We start from the raw sequence: 10306 nt of genomic DNA, 5'->3' as shown, positions 1-10306 counted from the left end.
AAGATTCTATCCAAGATTGGTTTTAACTTATTTTCATATATTTTGGTGCTAGATTTATTGCTTCCTAGGTAGTTAAGGTTATGTTTTCTTTTTCCTCAGATTGTTGGAGTTACTTTCCAAGATTGACTTGGTTTTTGTTTCCTAGTATTTTTCCTTTTCCTAAGGTATTTGGACTTGTTGTCCAAAGTAGTTTAGCACTTTATTTCCTTATTTTTAGGTAGGAATTTCGTGACCCCCTCTCTATATAAAGGGGTGTATTCTTTGTTTTTAGAATTTAGATTATTATAGACAATATCAATAAAAATTGTTAGATTTTTCTTGCACTCTTGTGTGTGGCTATTCTTGGATTTATTCTTCAACCTTCAAGACTCAACTTAAGGTGGTAAGATTAAACTCTTTCGAAATCTTAGATCACTTCTAGGTATTCAAGAAAGGTGATAAGTTTAGGCTTATTGTTGTTCTTGTTATTCTAAAGGGTCGGGTTTCACAATCTATTTCTTGTTTTTAATTCTCTACCAAAGGCGATTAGTTCTTTGTTAGCTAATTGTTGTTGTTAGGATTCAACTTCAAGAATATACTTCTTGAATTCAAGAAAGAGTTTCTTGAATTCAATCTATCTTTAATTTTCCGTTGTTTTTTTGTTTCTTTATTTTCTTTTAGCTTCCGCACGTTTCTTGATTTTCTTTAGTAATTCTTGGACCCCTATCAAATTGTTATCATGGGGCCTTGTTGCCGGCATTATCATTGTACTCTTCTTTATCTATAGAGGCTCCGTAGACATAGTGTGGGTTGTATATTGGTGCTGGGAAGTCAAACTCGTTATGCTGTATTTGAATTACTATTTCCACTACAGATTATGAAAAATGTGTGGAATTAATACTTTAAAATGAAGTAATTAATGGTAAAAAATTGGTATTGTAGACATGATCACTTTATTGTTTGATTAACAAAAATATATATATTCTCCTTATTCATGAATGAGTTTGGGTAAAAGGAAATCTAATAGGCTTGCTCGACCGGGTTCACTCGGTTGAGCGCCGGTCGAGCCCCTTAGTTTTGGGGCGTGACAAACGTGCCAAGAGTGAAGGTTATACTTGTGGCCAATAGTGCCAATGAAGTGAGATGATGTGATAAAGAATATGAAATGAGCCTCGACTCTATTGTTTTAAAATGACTTCGAAAATAGGATTGCCTAAAAGCCTTTGTACTCAAGTCATGCCAAATGTGGCTGTTTTAACAAATACTATGCTTTGTGAGTATTTTCAATGTATTTTACGTTCTTATATATTCGTGAGTGAAAATTGAGTATTGCCCTTTTTGGGAAAAAGTTTTTCAAGAATATATGATGTGTTACTTGTTGATGATTTTAACTTGCGCATCAATTGCCAATTATTTTACTCCACTTCTCGGAAAGAAATCTAATGTGCTTAAATTGTTCATTTCTAATGAATTTAAAGTTGTGATTTCCGGAATATTATATGTATGTTGAAATTTATGATGATGATACATGAGAGGGAAGAAATGAAACTGTGGAATATCAAATATGGCCACCGTGCTTTGAATAAAGAATCTTGTCAATGGGCAAAAGAGCCAAGGAAATATTATTGTTATTATTGGTTGAAAATACTAGTGGAGATTTATACGATATGAAAGATGATGAGGTAAATACATTTGCACCTATGTTAATATTTTACCCTTGTACTATACGAAATATGCCCTTGTACTATACGAAATTGAGCACATTTGCCCTTCTTTAATAGTTCAGCTCAAATATGCCCTTACCGTCATATAGTTGGTTCATATATGCCCTTAGAGTTACACAGTTGGCCCATATATGCCCTTTTAGAAACGGAATCTACCCAAACTAATTAGCTCTTTCGTTAATTGTATTAAAAATTACAAACATTATTTCCTTTTTATTAGTACTTTTTTCTTTCTTTACCTTTCTCTTTTCTTTCTTCTTTTTTCTTTCGTTTACCCTCTTATTATTTATAGTGTGCATTGAGGACATTGCAAAATTTTAAGTGTGGGGTGAGGAGATCATTTGGATGAGTTTTTGTGCTATTTTAGCTTAGTTGTAGTACTCATTCTTAAGTGTAGTAGCTTTTGTGAAAAAAGAAATATGAAAAAAGTAGAAAAATTGGACTTTTCCCGACGATTGATCTCCTAGATAGTTTTCTTGAGGGATTAAAATCTAAACAAAAATCCAAAATATGTCTTTTAGCTTTCTTTAGGTAGTAATAATCCCCTGTGATTTTTCTTTGTGCCTCGGTTCTTTTTCATGGGATGTAGTTTGAACCGGGTAGTTTTTTTCTTTCCGAGTAGATTAGGAATTTAGGAAATAAAAGGAGGAAGAATGATGAACCTAAGCGCCCTTGACTTGTTTCATAGTAGCATATTTATGCTTTGGCATGTATAGTATCTCCCCTATATTTTGATATAAATCTTGATGCCTTTATATATTGGATAGCATGTTTTGTGACGACTATTTCTCGTTTTTTTGACTTGTATTCACTTTGCGCTTAATGCTTAATATCTCGTGGCTCCGTGAATACTTGCATTATTTGAGAGTCGGAATGGGACCGTCCCTTAGTGAGTCATGTGCCATGTGTGGTGAGAATTTTTGTGTAGTCCATGTATTGTACTTGTGTCTAGAACTTGGCCGGTATGTGAGTTGAAGCGAAATTTTAGGTGATGCTCGGTTTGAGAATTGATTTTAGGCTTTCTTTGATCTTTTTTATCTTAATTGCTTATCACAAATAAAATTTATCCCTAGTTAACCCTTTTGAGCCTGTAGACCTATTATTTGGTACCCACATTACAAGCCTATACCTTTTTTATTCTTAATTGATATTCTTTTGATCCTTTTACCTCTTAAAGCACTTTAATTGTTAGATGAGCGCTAAAAGAAGTAAGAAGGGACTAAGTGTGGGGTGACTTTTGAGTGGAACCAATGAAAGGAAAAAATGTGCACTTGTTTTGTAAAATACTACACCACTAGCAAAAATTGAAAAAAAAAAAAAAAAGAAAGGAAAAATAGAAATGAATAAATTGTTGTCTTGTTCTTGCTAGTGGGTATGAACTAAAGTAGTGCTTAAAGAAGAAGGGACTGCTTTTGGGGGTGATATTGTTTGTGAAATTGAAGTGGTGTTAAAGAAAATACGCTTAAAGTAATTTTGTGATGTATTAAAGTACTTAGGAGGGTGAGTCACTATTCCTTAAATATATCCTACCCGTCCCTTAGCCCACATTACAACCATGAAAAAGTCTTAATTGATTTTAGATCGAGCGAGCTTACATTAGTAGAGATTTACATTAAGGGCAAGCCTATGGTACCAATTGCATGCATGTGACTTCTTTGTGAGAGTGAGCGATTTTCTTTGATATATGTGAGTCATTAAAATATATTTGATCATGAGATTCGAATGTGTGGATTGAACTCGCTCTCTTGTTCTTGTTGTGAGGGCACATGGTTTCACGAGGGATAGGTAACGTTATTAGACTTCTCTATGATGTTGGGTGTTCAAGCCATGAGTGCATAGTGACATTGAGTCGGTTTTTGAGGTTAGGATTGTTGTGAGCATGTTGTCTTTGTTCGAATATTTTTAAAGAATGGCATAAGTAAAGGGAAGGGTATGTGATGCATAGCCTAGAGCCTAATTGTTGCAAATAACCACGGTCATAGGTGCAGTGTGCTTTGAATGATAAGAGCTTAATTTTGTTTCGTCTACTATAGGATGGTTTGTTCGAGGACGAACAAAGGTTTAAGTGTGGGGTAGTGATGTTTGGCATATTTCGATATGTGTTGATGTTACTTTACCCATGTTTTAACCGCTTCTTGATGTTATTTGATCTTTAAAATGCCCAACATGGTTTAATTATTGGTTTTATGACTAATTGAGTTGTGTGTGGTGAATTAGGGTGTTTGGAGTGCAAAAATATGAAGAAAAGGTGCTCTAGGTAGAGGAAGAGAGATTGGATGCGTCGCATCCATCTAGAAAAAGATCAGTTCGCGCACCCTTAGCAGTGAAGTCAGCCCATAGCATCCGCCATAGCATCCGCACCTGGGCAAAGCTGAGATGGAGGAACTAGGGGTGGATGCGTCGCATCCACCCTTGCATGCGAAGCTGGGAAGTGGAGGACGAGGTGGATGCGACGCATCCACCCCAGCATCAATCCATGAAGCTGATTTGGATTAGGAATAGGAGAACTTTGGCCCACGACTTTTGTACGCAATATATAAGCCAAAAACGCCTCTTTTAGGGCATCTAACATATTGGGAAGGGAGAAAAAGCCACGACAAAGCTGGGGAACCACGGAATTCATCTTGAGTTCTTATTTTTCCTTCTTTTATTGATTATTATGCACTCTTATGAATTATTTGATGATTGCATGAACATGAGTGGCTAAGAACCCTATTATTCTAGGGTCATGGGCGATACATGAATGTTGACGTTTGAAGTTTAATTTGACAAAGTTGATTTTATCATATTGGGTTATTTATTTAATTCTATTTTTTTATTAATTTGCTGAGTAGCTAACAATGAATTACTATCTACGAATCTAGAGTTGAACTCGAAAGTGAGAATTCTAGATTGCATATAGAATTAAATAGAGTAAGTTCTTGAACCCGGACATCGGGGAACGGATTCGCAATTAGGATAGAAATATACCTAATTGTCTTGCTAGGTTGAAATACAGGAAGTGTAAATGCATTCTTGTTAATCTTAATTCCATAGACATATAAGCATTAAGTTAGCTTGAATAGGCGAGTAAGAACTTGACAGATTCTTATGAGTAATATCAACCTTGTCAATCAACAATCCAGATAAATCAATTAGTTATTTTAAGCTAAGAATGCAACATGATTGTTAGATAACCCGTGACCCTGGAATATTATCTCCTATTGATTGTTATTCAAAATCATTTAAGTGTTGTGGTTGATCTTTAGTATTTCATTACTTGATAGTTTTTAGGTAGTAAATTAGAAAATTATCTATTTTGTGAGAAATCGCTTGAATCGATAAGTTATTTGAGTTTGAGTTAGTCAAAAGTTAATCATAAGTCTCTGTGGGAACGATACTGTACTCACTACTATATTACTTGACGACCACGTAAACTTGTGTGAGTGTGTTTGGTCGCAACAGCAACATTTCTAGTTTAATTTCCAACATCATACACCACCCACAACCTGTCTACGGAGCCTCTAAGTATGACAGAAGAATAGTATGGAAGTGCCGGAAATAAGGCCCCGGCTATAACTCAAGACACAAAGTGTAACATCTTGTCACGACCCAAACTGATGGGCCGCGACGGGCACCTGATACCTTACTCAACCGAGGACCATCATAACGTATCTTTTGTATCATTCCATCATAGGTAAATGAAGCGGGATAAAGCATGAGGGAATAAACTTATACATATGACATACTGGCCTATAAGACCCAAAACGATCACTCGTACACTGAACATAGGCTGACAAGGCCATACAACCTTTCATATACATGACATCTGTCTACAAGCCTCTAAGAATATATAATTTTCACAAAGGTCGGGATAGAGCCTCGCCATACCAAACAACACACATCTAAGTCATACTGACCAAACAAGTAACTTCGGAGCAAATGGAGTGCACCAACATCTTCCGTCGAGCTGATCGCCTACTTGGAGGACTCTAGACCTGTCTATCAAGACATGCGGGCATAAAATGCAGCGTTCCCAGGCAAAAGGGATGTCAGTACAAATAATGTACCGAGTATGTAAGGAATGAAAATCAGTAGTTAATAGACATGAGAGAAACATAGAGTAAAAGACTTGACATGTATGTTTGCATAGCTCTGTAAATCATTTCATTTTTATAAAGTCATGCATATGCGTATAAATGTCATACCATGCATAGGTATATGTGTTCATAACATCATCAAGCCTCTGAGGGCATCTCATCATATTATTTTGGCCACTATGGGCAAATCATCAACGTATACCAGCTGATCAGGTGGCGGTGCGTATATAACGCCGTAACCATTTTTCATAACCCATATACATATATATGCGTATATAACACCATCTGGTCATGGGTCAATGTACATGTATAAATTGATGAAAAGCATATGAAATACGTTATAAGATTTCTCGGAATATCATAAAAATAATATGCTTGTCGGATAAACTTTATCAACGTATTTTTTTTAGACCCATGAACAGAAGATATAATAATAATTCACATGGGGAGTCAATTATATAGACACCCCTAATACTTCTATGAATAGAGTCATTTATGAAAATTGTGCATTTACTCGTTTCGTTTGTATCGTATTGATCATACCAAAAGAAAGAAGGGATAACCTTAACATACCTGATCAGTAAAAATTATGGCATGATGCATATAGGTCGAAGATACATTATTTCCTCTTTGATAGACGTGTGAACATAATACTACCATAAAAGCTCCTAGTACACTTAGCACAAAGTTTTTGTTAAAGTAGCCACTTGATAGCATCTGATTGTAGTGTTTTAGAAAGTGAAAACATTAGTCATGAAAATGCCTTGTAATGAACCTATTAAGTTGCCACCTAATTAAAGGTGACTAAGAGTCATCTTTTGGAAAGTGGGGTGGGGTGGGGTTTTTAATATTATCAAATAATCAATTAATTAATTAGGTAATATCTCGCTACCCGGTAATTAACCAATTACCCGCATAATTAAGAATTGTCTTAAATTACCTAAAATTTTACTCATTTTTAATATACTTTATACATCCTACTATAATGGTCATATGGCACCTTGTACTTACTAGTCCATAAATATCGGGTATTATAGCCCTGACCGTATATTATCCCAAAATATCAAATTTCGATAAAATTCATTTTTTTTGATTTGCTTACCCTCTTACCTTAACAAATTTACTCACCACTTGTTTAAAATAGCATAATACTTATAATCTCACAATAATCTCATTCCCGAACTTACATCGATTACCTAACGACAAAACTTTAACATACGAAAATACGGAATGTAACATCTTATTTTGGAACTTATATCAATTTGCCCATGGCGTACTTCCATGTACGAAAACATGGGGTGTAACATCATTCCCCTCTTTGGAACATTCGTCCTTGAATGTTGACTAGTGCACTTATCATTCTCATAACCCATAACTCTTCCGAATAATTTAATACTCTTCTTGCCATTTAGGCGACTGTTCTTTGAATAAATCCAAAGGCCAGGGCATTCCCCCCCTTTAAGCCTCTTTCTCACACCATGACTTGTAGTCGGAATCCTTTTAATCTTGTAACTGTTGCTACCTTCTATCATGTAGCCTGTACGACTCTAACTTTGTATATGCGCCTATGCGACGCTTCTCTCCCCTTTCCCACCAACTCTTAGCCAATCTCTAGGCCTCACTTTGTGAACATATACAAAATTATATTAAGCTGTCCCTCTGGGCGTCATTAGCTTTACTACATCTAATTAGGCCATACTATACTATAATTCTTACTTTGCTTTATCGTTACTGAGGTCTCCTACAGAACTCCAGGTTACTTTCGTTACTTATCCCATATTCATAAAGCCAAGTCTTTTAACGCTTCTTCATTACTGTTCGTCTTAAGAATGATGGTCTAATCTTATCTCGTACTTTGTATCTTTTATCCATCCATTGTCGATTCACCTCAATGTTGATCTACAATTTTCTATTTATAACTTGAAACTTCTTACGTAATACATTGCCATTAGGGCTTATGCTGTATCGAGGAATATTTGAAGTGATTTTCCTAATCCACTTAGGGGCGATACTGTACTTCAATAATCATATTTTATAGCATCCCAATGTGATTCACCTTACATTTTTAATTCCGTACAATCCATGAAATCCTCTTCAAATCATTACTCAGTTGAAGGCCCATACGTCATCCTTTATTTATCACAATCACACCTTTATTCCACTACCAGGGCAGCATTCTATTTTTTTCTAGATATTATTAGTCTTAGACTCCTTTGAGTTCATTCAGGCTATACTAAACTTCATATAATCTAGAGAAACCATTAGCTTTCTTGTTTTCATGGGCTTAATCCCGATGACTTATCCATTCTCGTCACCTTCTCACTTGCCCTTTCTCGTTCTTACTCTTATCATAAAACTTTGTCGTTTTACTATACTTTAGCTTGGGACCTATACACTATTCGCGGCCTTCCTTCAACTTGCTTGCACCATAGATTTCCTTATGTTATTCTATAACAACAAGCGAGACATCACATCGTCTCTAACTCTTCTTTACTCTCTTGACTAGATCTCTCGTTACTTAGAAACCATAGGCTAGAAGGTACGCCACTGACGATGCTGCTATCATTCCTGGATATTGAATCCTAGTACTTCTAGCCTTCTATCCGAAGTATGGACTATTCACGATCTTCTGCCTTTGAGTGTATTGTACGTTGTTCACCTTTACCTTACTTACCTTAAAATCTCACATCGTATCTTTTATCTCTTTCATGACCTCCCTTCCACGTAGGTATAATTCACGTCCATAACTTGAAGCTCTATTATAATACTTACACCTCTGGTTTCTATACAATCTGGTGGGAGCTCCATATTGAATTCTTATGAGGCTAGTATTTTTCTAACTGGCTTTATCGTAGAGCCATTATAGAATATGGTTGTTGTACTATCCCTTTGGTACCTCTGATATTAAGAGTGATCTTGTAATGTTCTAAATCATGATTTCTAAAATTTTCTGGGTCCAATAATCAGATTCCTGATTTACTTAGTTGCTGTAACTCTTTTGTTTCCTTTTCCTTCTGATCATCCTTTATGTAGGCTTAAGCTATCTTTCGATCTGCGGCTCATGGCATTTAGTTATTACTTTAGCCTTTCATGGACGCTATGGAAAACCATGATACAATCTTCTAATGATTCAATCCTTTATCTATGACCTGGACCTAATTCCTTCTTTTAACTTATACCTTAGTCTTCTACTACTGATCATTAATCGAATAATTCCTTTCGTTCCATTTCAGCTTTCTTCAAATGTAAGAAATTTCTTTTCCTGGTCTTTTGCCCCCTTATTGCATGCATACTTAGCTTATCTGAGTTCTCACGCATGCCAAAAATTTTGTGCAACTCATATGGTCTCGAATATTACCTTTGGTTTTACTCCTCGCTCAATAGCCATGGTAGGTGCCACTTTCTTTTGGAGTGCATACAATTTTGTAGTGAGACTGTTGTTACAAGACCATTTCCTCTTTAGGTCATTTGTGCTTAGGTTGAAGCCTTCGTTCTTATTTTCTCAACTAGTCTTTCGTTGTAGTACTTAGGGAAGACCCTCTGACTCTTGTAAAGCTGCGAGCTTATTACATCGTATACCCGATAGAATATTTGATGTTCTTACTCACATATAATTATCCTTAGTTACTTTCCTCCACGCTCATGTGCTCGTACAGTATCTTCTGAATTGAAGTCTTGATTGTTTTCCCAGTGGGACTCTACTTTATTTCCATAACACTCATACGGTATCTTTAACTACCCCAACTCTTAACTGAATATTTCTCAAGGTCGCGATGTCATATCTGCGAGACTGAATTCCCCATGTTGGGGTTCACTCTGTTTATCTTTTATGATCTATTGATTTGTCTATATCCTCTTGTCTAGCCATAACTAGGCTCTTCCTGAATCAACTACTAACTAATTGTTGTCCCACTCTCATGTCAATATTTCGCGTAATCTTTCTTGGGTTATTTCCTTTGTCTTAACTTACGTCTCATACTGGCTCCTTATTTATCAATAACATCTCGAGCAGGAACCCTCACTTCCTCTCCTTGACGTCGTGTTTGCATAATGTTTTGGAATCGTAGCCTATCTGTAGGCTTTGAATAAGTGCAATCTCATCCCTTTTTCATTTTTGTCACATTCTTCCTTTACCATAACATAATTACTAGAACCACTTAATTCTGACTTAATACCACATCACTCCATATCCCCCCCTTTAGGGGAGTACTAAGAGTTGGAGCTATGACGATCTACCTATAGATGTTTTACCTTTTCATCCTTGGCATCCTTTCACATCATCGATGACCCTTACTCGCCTTGCGGTAATCCTTCTATACCAAGGATAACAAAATTCCTTACTCACGATGAAGGCACCTAGTATAACTGGCACATACAGTCCCTTAAGCTTAACTTTGCTCACATTGCTTGCTATAGGGAAGCGTCTTCCTGAACGACCATTCTCTGAATTTCTCATGAATCTTCTTCTGTTGTCCATTCTATTATCGCCGGAACGAAATCTGAAACTCTCATGATGCCGACTAT

Source organism: Nicotiana tomentosiformis, chromosome 6 (assembly GCF_000390325.3).
Source record: "Nicotiana tomentosiformis chromosome 6, ASM39032v3, whole genome shotgun sequence".
NCBI classification, from domain to species: Eukaryota; Viridiplantae; Streptophyta; class Magnoliopsida; order Solanales; family Solanaceae; genus Nicotiana; species Nicotiana tomentosiformis.
This window is presented reverse-complemented; position numbering follows the sequence as displayed.